This window comes from Cervus elaphus, chromosome 1, assembly GCF_910594005.1.
Source record: "Cervus elaphus chromosome 1, mCerEla1.1, whole genome shotgun sequence".
NCBI classification, from domain to species: domain Eukaryota; kingdom Metazoa; phylum Chordata; class Mammalia; order Artiodactyla; family Cervidae; genus Cervus; species Cervus elaphus.
In genome coordinates this window covers 70,523,431-70,539,622 of record NC_057815.1, presented here as the reverse complement: position 1 = coordinate 70,539,622, position 16,192 = coordinate 70,523,431, and the positions used below count along the sequence as shown (strand labels likewise).

At 38.8% G+C, this 16,192-nt stretch overlaps 1 protein-coding gene across 1 annotated transcript in view; it reads left to right on the top strand.

Moving 5' to 3' along the window:
- The window catches only part of GDPD4 (glycerophosphodiester phosphodiesterase domain containing 4), a 170,780-nt gene that overhangs the window by 31,404 nt on the left and 123,184 nt on the right, over positions 1-16,192 (top strand). The gene's annotated exons all lie outside the window — the stretch shown is intronic.

Sequence of the window (16,192 nt, the reverse complement as noted above, 5' to 3'; positions counted from 1 at the left end):
CTGGTTGAGTGTCACATGGAGCAGAATTATCTGGTCATATTAACTGAGGCCAGTCTAGATGAGCAGAATGAATAGTTGATTAGCTCAGATGTGTGAGCAGTAAATTATAATTATATATGATTAAAGATTTTGCCTTTGGTTGAATGTGGCATTATCCTAGTAATGAAATACTGATACATATAAAATTTTGTGATTTCCTAGTCTTTTACTTACTGTTTCAACAAACAAGGCTCTTCTAAAGGATATGTGGTTGAGTATTATTGTTTTAATCTAGTTAGACAACTGTTTTTATTTGGAGCATTTAGTTCATTTACATTAAAAGGAATCAGTGATATATTTAGATTTAAATCTGGCATTTACTATTTGCTTTGTTCTCCTGTTCCATGTTTATTTTCCCTCTTTTGATGTTAATATTTTTTTATTTCTATTTAGCTCCTTTGGCTTATTATATACTCCTTATTGAAGTTAATAGTATACACATTAACTTACCCTAGTCTACCTTCAACTAATACTATTTAACATGTAGTAGAGAACTGTGCAACAAACTATAAACTTTCATTTCTCTACTTCTGGCATTTGAGTTATCATTTTCATACATTTTATTTTACTTCTATGATTGTGATGAGCTGTAGTATTCATGGTTATAATTTTTCCTTCAAATATTCAATTATCTTCTAAAGTGATTTTATAAATAACATTCTTTTATACCTACCCAAGGTATACTACAAGGTTGTTTATTGTCACCCTGTTTATTTAACTTATACATGGAGTACATCATGCAAAATGCTAGGCTGGATGAGTTACAAGCTGGAATCAAGATTGCCAGGAGAAATAGCCACAACCTCAGCTATGCAGATTATACCACTCTAATGGCAGAAAGTGAAGAGGAACTAAAGAACCTCTTGATGAGGGTGAAGGAACAGAGTGAAAAAGCCAGCTTAAAACTCCATATTAAAAAAACTAAGATTATAGCATCCTGTCCCATCACTTCATGGCAAACAGAAGGGGAAAAGGTGGAAGCAGTGACAGATTTCCTCTTCTTGGGCTCTGAAATCACTGTGGATGGTGACTGCAGGCATGAAATTAGAATACGATTGTTTCTTGGGCAGGAAAGCTATGACAAACTAGACAGTGTGTTAAAAAGCAAAGACATCACTTTGCTGACAAAGGTCCTTATAGTCAAGGCTATGATCTTTCCAGTAGTCATATCCAGATGTGAGAGCTGGACAGTAAAGAAGGCAGAGCACTGGACAATTGATGCTTTCAAACAGTGGTGCTGAAGAAGACTCATAGAATCCTTGGAAAGCAAGGAGATCAAAGCAGTCAATCTTAAAGGAAATCAACCCTTAATACTCTTTGGAAGGACTGATGCTGAAGCTCTAATACATTGGCCACCTGATGTGAACTGCTGACTCACTGGAAAAGATCTTGATGCTGGGGAAGATTGAAGACAGAAGGAGAAGAGGGCAACAGAGGATGAGATAGCTGGATGGCATCACCGATGGAATGGACATGAACTTGAGCAAACTCCAGGAAATGGTGAGGGACAGGGAAGCCTTGTGTGCTGCAGTCCATGGGGTCACAAAGAGTTGGACATGACTTGGCGACTGAACAGCAACACATATTTAATATTTCCAATGTGCCTCATTCCTTTATCTAGGTGTATATTCCCCCCTGGTACTTTTTTCCTTCTTATTGACAGACCTTCTTTAGCATTTCTTATAGTAGATGTCACCTGTTGATTAATTCTCCAGTTTTTAATATCTGAAAAGATCTTTATTTCACTGTCTTTTTGTAACTTTTTTGTAATTCTAGTGCTGAATTCTAGGGTAACATAGTTGTTTCTTTATTTCTTCAGTTCTTTGAAGAGGTTGCTCCACTATTTTTTTTTTTTTTGGCTTTTCATTATTTTTTCACCAGAAGTCATTCTTGTTCAATGAAGATCCAAAAGTCATTCTTATCTGTATTCCTTTATGTGCAATTTGTCATTCTTCTCTGGCTAATTTTGTGATTTTTCTCTTTATCATATTTTTAACTATCTTGATTATGATGTGTTTCATAGTTTTATGTCTGTGCCTTTTCCTTGGGATTTGTAATGCATTTGCCTGTGGATTTATAGTTTTCATCAAATTTGAAAATCTTTCAACCACTAACTCTTCACATACTGTTTTTGTCTCTAACTTTCGCCCTTCTCACTTTCAGTAACTCCAGTCACAATTACCTTAGAATGCTTCTAGTTGATGTGCAGCTCATAGTTTCTCTCTCCTTCTTTCTTGTTTTCTAATTTTTTTTCTACAGTGTCTAATCTCCTTTTAATCTTAGCAGTGTATTTGTCATCTCAGATATTATGTTTCATCTCTAGAAGTTCACTTTAGATATTTTAAAAATATCTTACATGTCTTCCCTTAAAATATTAGCTTTCCTCTATTGTCATGAACAAGTGGAATATAGTTGTAATGAAGCTTTAATGTCCTTGCCTACTAAACCTGTCATCTGAGACTTTTCTGAGTAGTTGATTGATTGATTTCCTATTTATGGATTGTATCTGCCTGGTAATTTTTGGTTCAGGCTTCCCTGGTGGCTTAGTGGTTAAGAATCTTCCTGGTGGTGCAGGAGACATGGGTTCAATCCCTGGGTCAAGAAGATCCCCTGGAGAAGGAAATGGCAACCCACTCCAGTATTCTTGCCTGGGAAATCCTGCGACAGAGAAGCCTCGAAGGCTGTAGTCCATGGGGTTGCAAAGAGAGAGACATGACATAGCAACTAAACAGTTACAACAACAAAATTTTTGATTGGATGCTAGGCATTGTGAATTTTGCTTTGCGACCTACTTTCCATATTTAATAATACGTATTCTAGGCCTTTGTTCCATAACCCAGTGAAGTAACTTGAAAATATTAGGTTGAGGCAAAAGTAATTGAGGTTTTATATTGTTGAACTTTGCCATTTGATAGTGGAATACATTCTTAAATACATGTAGTTATCTAAAACATTTTAGTGCACATTTCTTTCTCTATGTTTTTTGCAAATTACTTATTACTTGCTATTTATTTTATGTTTATTTTAGACTATAGAAATGAGGTAGACAAAAACCAATTTTGAGCAATTTTTTAATTTGAGTTCAAAATGGGTTGTAAAGCAGTGGAGATAACTCATAATATCAACAACACATTTGGCCCAGGAACTGCTAACGAATGTACTGTGCAGTGGTGGTTCAAGAAGTTTTGCAAAGGAGATGAGAGCCTTGAAGATGAGGAGTGTATTGGCTGCCTATCGAAAGTGGACAGTGACCAATTGAGAGCAGTCATCAAAGCTGATCCTCTTAGAACTAGACAAGAAATTGCTGAAGAAGTCAGTGTTGACCATTCTACAGTCATTTGACATTTGAAACAAATTGGAAAGGTGAAAAAGCTCTGTAAGTGCATGCCTCATGTGCTGACTGAAAGTTTTTAAAAATCACGTTTTGAAGTGTCATCTTTCTCTTATTCTATACAACAACAGTGAATCACTTCTCAGATTGTGACATGTGATGAAAAGTGGGTTTTATGCAACAACCAGCTCAGTGGTTGGACCAAGAAACTCCAAAGCACTTCCCAAATCCAAACTTGCACCCAAAAAAAGATCATGGTCATTGTTTGGTGGTCTGCTGTCTGTCTGATCCACTACAGCTTTCTGAATCCCTGCAAAACCATTACATTTGAGAAATATGCTCAGCAAATCGATGAGATACACTAAAAACTGCAGTGCCTGAGTCAGCAGTGGTCAACAGAATGGGCGCAATTCTCCTCCACCACAACACCCAGCCACATGTCACACAACCAACACTTCAAAAGTTGAATGAATTAGGCTACAAAGTTCTGCCTCTTCCACCATATTCACCTGATCCTTTGCCAATTGACTACCACTTCTTCAAGCATCTCGACTACTTTTTGCAGGGAAAACACTTCCACAACCAGCAGGGTGCAGAAAATGCTTTCCTAGCATTCATCAAATCCTGAAGCATGGATTTTTACACTAAAGGAATAAACAAACTTATTTCTCATTGGCAAAACTGTATTGATTGTAATGGTTCCTATTTTGATTAATAAAGGTGTGTTTGACAGTCATCAAGACAGTATGGTACTGGCACAAAGACAGAAATATAGATCAATGGAACAGAATAGAAAGCGCAGAGATAAATCCACAAACCTATGGACACCTTATCTTTGACAAAGGAGGCAAGGATATACAATGGAAAAAAGACAACCTCTTTAACAAGTGGTCCTGGGAAAACTGGTCAACCACTTGTAAAAGAATGAAACTAGAACACTTTCTAACACCATACACAAAAATAAACTCAAAATGGATTAAAGATCTAAATGTAAGACCAGAAACTATAAAACTCCTAGAGGAGAACATAGGCAAAACACTCTCCGACATAAATCACAGCAAGATCCTCTATGACCCACCTCCCAGAATATTGGAAATAAAAGCAAAACTAAACAAATGGGACCTAATGAAACTTAAAAGCTTTTGCACTACAAAGGAAACTATAAGTAAGGTGAAAAGACAGCCCTCAGATTGGGAGAAAATAATAGCAAATGAAGCAACAGACAAAGGATTAATCTCAAAAATATACAAGCAACTCCTGCAGCTCAATTCCAGAAAAATAAATGACCCAATCAAAAAATGGGCCAAAGAACTAAACAGACATTTCTCCAAAGAAGACATACAGATGGCTAACAAACACATGAAAAGATGCTCAACATCACTCATTATCAGAGAAATGCAAATCAAAACCACAATGAGGTACCATTACACGCCAGTCAGGATGGCTGCTATCCAAAAGTCTACAAGCAATAAATGCTGGAGAGGGTGTGGAGAAAAGGGAACCCTCTTACACTGTTGGTGGGAATGCAAACTAGTACAGCCGCTATGGAAAACAGTGTGGAGATTTCTTAAAAAAACTGGAAATAGAACTGCCATATGACCCAGCAATCCCACTTCTGGGCATACACACTGAGGAAACCAGATCTGAAAGAGACACGTGCACCCCAATGTTCATCGCAGCACTGTTTATAATAGCCAGGACATGGAAGCAACCTGGATGCCCATCAGCAGATGAATGGATAAGGAAGCTGTGGTACATATACACCATGGAATATTACTCAGCTATTAAAAAGAATTCATTTGAACCAGTCCTAATGAGATGGATGAAGCTGGAGCCCATTATACAGAGTGAAGTAAGCCAGAAAGATAAAGAACATTACAGCATACTAACACATATATATGGAATTTAGAAAGGTGATAACGATAACCCTATATGCAAAACAGAAAAAGAGACACAGAAATACAGAACAGACTTTTGAACTTTGTGGGAGAATGTGAGGGTGGGATATTTCAAAAGAACAGCATGTATACTATCTATGGTGAAACAGATCACCAGCCCAGGTGGGATGCATGAGACAAGTGCTCCGGCCTGGTGCACTGGGAAGACCCAGAGGAATCGGGTGGAGAGGGAGGTGGGAGGGGGGATCGGGATTGGGAATACATGTAAATCCATGGCTGATTCATATCAATGTATGACAAAACCCACTGGAAAAAAAATAATAATAATAAAAAAAAAAGGTGTGTTTGAGCCTAGTTATAATGATTTAAAACTCATGGTCTGAAACTGCAATTACTTTTGTACCAATCTAATATTTCTATTCTTCTGAGGCTCACCTTTAAGTTTGTTTCGCCAGATCATAGCGGCCTTTAATGTAGGCCTAACTTTTTCCTTTTTTTTTTCACTGCTGAGGAAATACCCTTCTAAGTTTCCTACCTAGTGCCACATGCAACAGTTTTTCTGCTTTGGTGGAAACTATTCCCAGCCTTTTATGAGCCCTGGGGATTGACTCAGCACTTTTATTCTGTGTGGTTCTCTCCCTACTCTGAGGTAAGTTCTTCTAAAGCAAGTATTGATTAGTATTCAGTTGGAGACATGGGAGAGACACAAGGGAACACTGATCTCCCTAAACTGCCGTTTCATTCTGCTCAGTCTGGGACACTGCCAGGCTCTACTGTGTTTTCATACCCAGTGCTTTACCCTGAAAAAGTATATCCAGGTTTTAAATGAGAGAGTCATAACATTCACTTCCTTTGTTTTCCTCAGTTGAGGATTACTACAGTTCACTGCTTATCGTATGCTGTCTGAAACCTGTTATTTCACATCTTGCAGTTTTTTAAATCATTTAATCTGGGCGAATTACTGTAGGTCTTGTTACTCCATTTCGGCCAGATATGAAACATTCAGACTTGGTGTTTTTTTTTTTTGTTTTTTTTTTTTGCTTCACTGGGTCTTCATTGCTGCACACGGGCTTCTCTTGCAGCGAGCAGGGGCTTTTCATTGCTGTGACTTTTCTTGTTGTGGAGCATAGGTTCTAGGGCATATAGGCTCAATTGTTGTGGTATACAGGCTTAGTTGCTCTGCAGCATGTGGAATATTCTGGAACCAGGGATTGAGCCTGTGCCCCCTGCATTGGCAGTCAGATTCTTTTTTTTAATATATATATTAAGAAATATATATAACTGAAAGTCAGGAAACACCTGGAATAACAGGCAAATTTGGCCTTGGAGTACAGAATGAACCAGGGCAAAGGCTAATAGAGTTCTGCCAAGAGAAGGCACTGGTCATAGCAAACACCCTCTTCCAACAACACAAGAGAGGACTGTACACATGGACATCACCAGATGGTCGACACGAAATCAGATTGATTATATTCTTTGCAGCCAAAGATGGAGAAGCTCTATACAGTCAGCAAAAACAAGACTGGGAGCTGACTGTGGCTCAAATCATGAACTCCTTATTGCCAAATTCAGACTGAAATTGAAGGAAGTGGAGAAAACCACTAGCCCATTCAGTTATGACCTAAATCAAATCATTTATGACTATACAGTGGAAGTGAGAAATAGATTAAAGGGACTAGATCTGATAGAGTACCTGATGAACTCTGGATGGAGGTTCATGACATTGTACAGGAGACAGGAATCAAGACCATCCCCAAGAAAAAGAAATGCAAAAAGCAAAATGGCTGTCTGAGGAAGCCTTACAAATAGCTGTGAAAAGAAGAGAAGCGAAAAGCAAAGGAGAAAAGGAAAGCTATACCCATTTGAATGCAGAGTTCCAAAGAATAGCAAGGAGAGATGAGAAAGCCTTCCTTAGTGATCAAGGCAAAGAAATAGAGGACAACAACAGAATGGAAAAGACTAGAGATCTCTTCAAGAAAATTAGAGATACCAAGGGAACATTTCATGCAAAGATGGGCACAATGAAGGACAGAAATGGTAGGGACCTAACAGAAGCAGAAGATATTAAGAAGAGGTGGCAAGAATACACAGAAGAACTATATACAAAAGATCTTCATGACCCAGATAATCACGATGGTGTGATCACTCACCTAGAGCCAGACATCCTGGAGTGTGAAGTCAAGTGGGCCTTAGGAAGCATCAGTACAAACAAAGCTAGTGGAGGTGATGGAATTCCAGGAGAGCTATTTCAAATCCTAAAAGATGATGCTGTGAAAGTGCTGCACTCAATATGCCAGCAAATTTGGAAAACTCAGCAGTGGCCACAGGACTGGAAAAGGTCACTTTTCATTCCAATCCCAAAGAAAGGCAATGCCAAAGAATGCTCAAAATACTGCACAATTGCACTGATCTCACACATTAGTAAAGTAATGCTCAAAATTCTCCAAGCCAGGCTTCAGCAATATGTGAACCATGAACTTTCAGATGTTCAAGCTGGTTTAGAAAAGACAGAGGAACCAGAGATCAAATTGCCAACATCTGCTGGATGATCAAAAAAGCAAAAGAGTTCCAGAAAAAATATCTATGTCTGCTTTATTGACTATGCCAAAGCCTTCAACTGTGTGGATCACAATAAACTGTGGAAAATTCTTAAAGAGATGGGAATACCAGACACCTGACCTGCCTCTTGAGAAATCTGTATGCAGGTCAGGAAGCAACAGTTAGAACTGGACATGGAACAACAGACTGGTTCCAAATAGGAAAAGGAGTACATCAAGGCTGTATATTGCCACCCTGCTTATTTAACTTACATGCAGAGTACATCATGAGAAACTCTGGGCTGGAGGAAGCACAAGCTGGAATCAAGATTGCTGGGAGAAATATCAATAATCTCAGATATGCAGATGACACCACCCTTATGGCAGAAAGTGAAGAGGAACTAAAGAGCCTCTTGATGAAAGTGAAAGAGGAGAGTGAAAAAGTTGGCTTAAAGCTCAACATTCAGAAAACTAAGATTATGGCATCCGGTCCCATCACTTCATGAGAAATAGATGGGGAAACAGTGGAAACAGTAGCTGACTTTATTTTTCTGGACCCCAAAATCACTCCGGATGTTGACTGTAGCGATGAAATTAAAAGACACTCCTTGGAAGGAAAATTATGACCAATCTAGACAGCATATTGAAAAACAGAGACATTACTTTGCCAACAAAGGTCCGTCTAGTCAAGGCTATGATTTTTCCAGTGGTCACGTATGGATGTGAGAGTTGGACTATAAAGAAAGCTGAGCACCGAAGAATTGATGCTTTTGAACTGTGGTGTTGGAGAAGACTCTTGAGAAGACTCCAACGAGAAGACTCCTTGGACTGCAAGGAGATCCAACCAGTCCATCCTAAAGAAGATTAGTCCTGGGTGTTCATTGATAGGACTGATGCTGAAGCTGAAACTCCAATACTTTGGGCTTCTGATGCGAAGGACTGACTCATTTGAAAAGACCCTGATGCTGAGAAAGATTGAGGGCAGGAGGAGAAGGGAACAACAGAGGATGAGATGGTTGGATGGCATCACCGACTCAATGGACATGGGTTTAGGTGGACTCCGGGAGTTGGTGAAAGACAGGGAAGCTTGGCGTGCTGCAGTTCATGGGGTCGCAAAGAGTCGGACACAACTGAGCTACTGAACTGAACTGACTGAATATGAAATAACAATTTCTTAATATATATATACAATATATATATATATATTATAGAAGTATAGTTGACTTACAGTGTTTCAGGTGCACAGCAAGGTGATTTAGTTATACATATACACATATATTATTTTTGAAATTATTTTCCATTAAAAGTTATTAGAAGATATAGTTCCTATGTTATATAGTAAACCTTTGTTATTTGTTGCCTATCTACTTTTTAATAGAAATCTAGCATTCTATTTATACTATGTCAGACAAGTGGAATCAAAATGTCATCAATTGGGGAGGACAAGATGATGGAGGAGTAGGTGGACGTGGAGTGCATCTCTCTCCATGGATACATCAGGATACACCTTCAGACACAGAAGGGCATGCAGAACACCAGCTGAGAGTGGACAGGAGGACCTGACCAGTGGAAGAGAATATATAGAACCACGCAAAACTCGGTAGGATGAAGGAACTAGGGGAAGAAACAGGAGTGTTGGTAGGACTGGACCTACCCTCAGCAGGTGGGGGAACTGAAGCAGGGGTCTGATCCTCACATCAGGGCAATTGTCTAAGTCAGAGGAGAAACATTTAAGACTGAGAGTGAAACAGTTGATCTGTGGCAGTGTAAATGGAATGGGAATCAGACAGTCCTTGCCACACATACATACCCCGGATGGGACCACTGGTCCACTGGAAGGCACAGCAGCTGGGAGCTGGAGTTTAGGAATTGCGGAGCAGTTGCAGGGCGAGGGCTGCTGTTGACTGCGGAGAGACAGATTGAGGGGATGTGAGGGAGGCGATCCTGGTGGGAAATGCCAGTGGAGGAAAGGCAGGCAGCCATGGAAGCAAGGTGATACTGCAGAGTCAGGCGTAGGGGGTTGGAAGCATCACCATAGCCTCTGTCTCCCCACACGCCAGCATCTGCAGCTGAAGAATAGAGAGGCTGGCCCATCAAACGCCTGAGGCACTGATCTACAGAGTAGGACCCCTCTATGCCAGGGGGGGCCCCTCTATGTGCCTGACGTGCCGAACATCAGAGAAGGGCCCCAGGCAAGGGAGCCCTCTAAGTGCCTGAACGGGAGGAGCTACGGAGAAAGACTGGCCGAAGAGGCCTTCTGATCGCCAGCTACAAGAGGCTCAGAAAAAGACTCTGATAGGGCCATTACTCCTGCGGCGGAGGCAACCCGTGTCCCTGCACACTAGTTACCACCAGAGTACCCGCAAACCAAGCAGCTGCGCCACCTTCATGCTCAACTCTCACTGGGGCAGAGCGGCCACAGGCACAAAGAAGTTTTACATCTATGTGCTCAGGGTTGCTTTTGTCACGTCCAACTCTGTGATCCTGTAGACCATGGCCTGCCAGGCTTCTCTGTCAAGGAAGGGTTTCTCTAGGCAAGCATACTGGAGCATATTGGCCAATACTGGTTGCCATTCCTTCTGGAGCACTATTATTTCCTGCTGCCCTAGCCATTGCCTCCCCTGAGTACATGGTGCTGCCAAAACCCCTGCAACCCAAGCAGCTGCACCACCTCCACACCTGGCCCTCACAGGGGCAAACCCAAGCTCTCCAGGACAGCCTCAAGAGCAAACCCCAGTGGATGACCCACATGCATAGGTGGCAATAAAACCACAATTGAAACCCAGGGGCAGTGTGGCTAAGGAAGAAGACTCAAACCTTCCCACCAACTGTACAAGCTGCAGATTAAATCCACACGATCAACTAGGCAGACTCTGTGTCTATGGAATATATAAAAGGTCATTGAGAGCTCCCACAAAAGAAAACTCACTAGTTCTGATAGCTGTGGACATTGGAGGCAAGAACACAGGAGTAGGACCGGATTAGAATCTGAGTTGCCCCCACAGCAGGTCCAAAGATCAGCACAGAATTAGAGGGCATCCTAGGGAGGTGAAGTGGATTGTGACTCCCAGCTAGGGAAAGGACTCTGACAGCAGTGACTCAAGAAAAACATTTATTATTCTTATGGTTTGACATGTCCTGTAGATTCTTTTGGATTTTTTCCTTTTTTTCCTTTTTTTTCCACCTCTTTTGTAGTTGTCCATTTCACTAGCACTATGAAATTCACCTAAGCTTTTGAGCTTTCTTTCTTTCTCAGTCACATTCTTTATTGTTGTTATAAACCTTTGCCTCTACATTGGGCTTTTGCAGTTCTGTGGAATTCTCCTTGGGTTTTTGTTTGTTTGTTTGTTTTCTCTTTTTTAGTTTTAATTTTTTAAACCTATCATCATTTTTCTACATTTTTTCCTTGCTGTTTTTCCTGCTGTTCTTTTCCCCTTGCAGTTAATCTTTAAAATATATAAATGTTCTTCATCTACCTCTATTTAACTTTTCATATCTATTCTTTCTCTTCTTTCCTCTCAATATATTTGTTAGTTTTATTTTTATTGCCTTATCCCCCAATTGGCACCTTGCCTTAGTTTGTTTTGCACGTTGTGCTTAAGTTAATTTTGTTCTGGCAGATATAATTTTTGGTTTCCTTTTTTAGCTGGGTCAATCTATTGTACTTTATTTTTGTTGGACTGTTTTGATTTTGCTTATGGGTGTATATGTATATGTGTATATTCAGTCACGCTTTTTATTGTTCTTATAAACTTCTGCCTCTCCATTGGGCTTTTGCAGTTCTGTGGAGTTTTTTCTTTCTTTTCCCTTTTCTCTTTCTTCTTCCGTGTTTTTTTTTTTTTTCTTTTCTCTTTTTTATAATTTTAATTTTCAATTTTTGAAAACCTATTCTATTTTTTTCTACATTTAGTCCTTTGTTTGCCTTTCCTACTCTTCTTTTCCCCTTGCAGTTAATATTTAATGTATATAAATCTTCAACTCCTCTGTTTAACTTTACATATCTATCTATTCTTTCTTTTGTTTCCTTTCAACATATTTGTTAGTTTTGTTTTCATTGCTTTATTACCAACTTGGCACCTTCCTTTAGTTTTGTTTTCCAGTTTGTGCTTTAGTTAGTTTTGTTCTTAACTTGTAAATATAATTTTTGATTTCCTTTGTTTGCTGGGACAGTATACTGTATTTTTGTTGGACTGTTTTGACTTTGCTCATGAGTGTATTTGTATCTGTGTATATTCCATTATTTTAATTATTATTTGCCTGATTTTGTAACTGCCATTTGTCTGGGGTTCATCCTTGGTCTCATTTTTGGATATTTGTTTTAATCTAACTTAATGCCATAACAAATCACTTGTCGAGTCTTCATTTCTACTGGAGATCAAGCCCTGAGTCTTTGGAGTGGGAGCACTGACTCCAAGACCCTAGACTACCAGAGAACTAACGCTGCTGCTGCTGCTGCTGCTAAGTTGCTTCAGTCGTGTCCAACTCTATGCAACCCCATAGATGGCAGCCCACCAGGCTCCCCTGTCCCTGGGATTCTCGAGGCAAGAACACTGGAGTAGGTTGCCATTTCCTTCTCTGGTGCATAAAAGTGAAAAGTGAAAGTGAAGTCACTCAGTCGTGTCTGACTCTTAGCGACCCCATGGATTACAGCCCACCAGGCTCCTCTGTCCATGGGATTTTCCAGGCAAGAGTACTGGAGTGGGGTGCCATTGCCTTTGAGAACTAACACTAGGGAGAATCAAATAATGATAACTCACACAAAGAAAACCACTTGAATCCAAGACCCAGCATCACCCAGCCACCAGTCACATCCTGTGCAGGACGCCACATCTAAACAACAAACAAAACAAAAATACAAACCCAATCATCAGCAGGCAGGAGTACCACCTCACTCAGCCTTGCCCATCAGAGGAAAAACAAATGAAAGTTCACCACAAATCTCACCCTATACAAAGCTTGCAGAAACCACTGAACCAACCTTAGGAGGGCATAAACCAAAAAGAAGAAAGAATTTAACCTTCTTCAAAGAAACAATTAAACTTTACTTGAAACCTGGGAAAAGGAGACCTCAAACACAATAAGTTAAAAAATAATGAAAGGCAGAGAAATACTTCACAAATGAAGAAACAAACTAGAAACACAAGTCCAAATAAATGAAGAGGGAATAAGCAAGCTACCTGAAAAAGAATTCAGAATAATGATAGTAAAGAAGATAAAAAACATTGAAAAAAATGGAGAAAATGCAAAATCAGTCAAGAAAGACCTAGAAGAATTAAAGAATAAACATACAGAGACAAAAAACACAATTACTGAAATAAATACTCTAGAAGGAATAAATAGCAGAATATCTGAAGCAAAAGAACAAATCAGTGTGCTGGAAGATAAAATGGTGGAAATAACTTCTGCAGAGAAGAATAAAGTAAAAAGAATGAAAAGAACTGAGGATAGTTTCAGAGACCTCTGGGACAATATTAAACACACCAACATTCAAATTACAGGGGTCCCAGAAGAAGAGAAAAAGAAAGGGTATGAGAAAATTTTTAAAGAGATTATAGTTGAAAATTATCCAAACATAGAAAAGGAAATAGTCAATCAAGTCCAAGAGGCACAAAGAGTCCCATACAGGATAAACCCAAGGAGAAACACGCCAAGATACATACTGATCAAACTGACACAAGAAAGTGAAAGTGAAGTCGCTCAGTCATGTCTGACTCTTTGCGACCCCATGGACTGTAGCCTACCAGGCTCCTCCATCCATGGGATTTTCCAGGCAAGAGTACTAGAGTGGTTTGCCATTTCCTTCTCCAGGAGATCTTCCTAACCCAGGGATTGAAACCGGGTCTCCTGCATTGTAGGCAGAAGCTTTACTGTCTGAGCCACCAGGGAAGCCAGTTAAACTGACAAAGATTAAACACAAAGAAAGAATATTAAAAGCAGCAAGGGAGAAGCAACAAGTAATATACAAGGAAAACCCCATATGCTTAACAGCTGATCTTTCAGCAGAAACTCTGCAGGCCAGAAGGGAGTGGCAGGATATATTTAAAGTACTGAAAAGGAAAAATCTACAACCAAGATTACAGTACCTGGCAAGGATCTCATTCAGAATTGATGGAGAAATAAAAAGCTTTTCAGAGAAGCAAAAGTTAAGAGAATTCAATACCACCAAACCACCTTTACAACAAATGTTAAAGAGACTTATATAGTCAAGAAATACAAGAAAACAGATCTACAAAATCAACCCCAAATAATTAAGAAAATAGCAACAGGAACATATATATCAATAATTACTTTAAATGTAAATGGATTAAATGCTTCAACCAAAAGACACAGACTGGCTGAATGGATGCAAAAACAAGACCCATATATATGCTGTCTAAAAGAAACCCACTTCAGACCTAAAGACACATGTAGACTGAATGTGAGAGGATGGAAAAATATATTCCACACAAATGAGAAGCAAAAGAAAGCTGGAGTAGCAATTCTCATATCAGACAAAATAGACCTTAAGATAAAGATTACAAAAGATAAGGAAGGACACTACATAATGATCAAGGGATCAATCCAAGAGGAATACATAATAATTCTAAATACCTATGCACACAACATAGGAGCACCTCAATACATAAGACAAACACTAACAGATATAAAAGGAGAAATTGACAGTAACACAGTAGTAGGAGGCTTTAACACCCCACTCACACCAATGGACAGATGAGTAAAACGAAAAATTAAGGAAACACAAGTCTTAAATGATACGTTAGATGAGGTGGATCTCAGTGATATCTTCAGGATATTCCATCCAAGTACAGAAGAATAAACCTTGTTCTCAAGTGCACGTGGAACATTTTCCAGGATAAACCACATTTTGGGTCACAAATCAAACCTCAGTAAATTTAAGAAAATTAAAATCATATCAAGCATCTTCTCCAACCACTATACTATGAGACTAGATATCAATCACAAGAAAAAAATTGTAAGAAACACAAAAACATGGAGATTAAACAACACATTTCTAAATAACTAATGGGTTACTGAAGAAATCAAAAGGGAAATAAAAAAACTTCTAGAAAGAAATGACAATGAAAACACAACAACTCAAAACCAATGGGATGCAGCAAAAGCAGTTCTAAGAGGGACGTTTATAGCAATACAACCCTACCTCAAAAAACAAGAAAAGCATTGAATAGACAACCTAACTTTACACCTAAAACAACTGGAAAAAGAAGAAAAAAAACCCAAAATTAGTAGAAGGAAAGAAATCATAAAGATCCAAGCAGAAATAAGTGAAAAATACATGAAAGAAACAATAGTAAATAATAAAACTAAAGGCTGGTTCTTTGAGAAGATAAACAAAATTGACAAACCCTTAACCAGACTCATCAAGAAAAAAGAGAGAAGAATCAAATCAACAAAATTAGAAATGAAAAAGGAGAGGTTACAACAGACAATGCAGAAATACAAAGGATTATAAGAGACTATTATGAACAACTATATGGCAATAAAATGGATAGCCTGAAAGAAACGGACAGATTCTTAGAAAAATTCAATCTTCCAAGACTGAACCAAGAAGAAATAGAAATTATGAACAACCCAATTATAAGAACTGAAATTGAAGCTGTGATCAAAAATCTCCCCAAAACAAAAGCCCAGGACCAGATGGCTTCACAGGAGAATTCTATAAAAAATTTGGAGAAGAGCTAATGCCTATACTTCTAAAACTCTTTGAAAAAACTGCAGAGGAAGGAACACTTCTGAACTCATTCTCCAAGGCCACCATCACCCTGAAACCAAAACCAGACAAAGACAACTCAAAAAACAAAACTACAGACCAATATCACTGATGAACATAGATGCAAAAATCCTCAACAAGATTTTAGCAAACAGAATTCAGCAACACATCAAAAAGCTATTACACCATGATCAAGTTGGGTTTATTCCAGGGATGCCAGGATTCTTCAGTATATGCAAATCAATCAATGTGATACACCATATTAATGAATTGAAAGATAAAAACCATATGATAATTTCAATAGATACAGAAAAGGCCTTTGACAAAATTCAGCACCCATTTATGATTAAAACTCTTAAAAAAATGGGCATAGAAAGAACCTACCTCAACATAGTAAAAGCCTCAACATATTATAAATCTACAGCAAACATTATTCTCAATGGTGAAAAACTGAAAGTATTCCGCTGAATATCAGGAACAAGACAAGGGTGTCCACTTTCATCACTATTATTCAACATAGTTCTGGAAGTCCTAGCTACAGCAATCAGAGAAGAAAAAGAAATAAAAAGAATTCAGATCAAAAAGAAGGAAGAACAGCTCTCACTGTTTGCAGATGACATGATACTGTACATAGAAAACCCTAAAGATAGTATCAGAA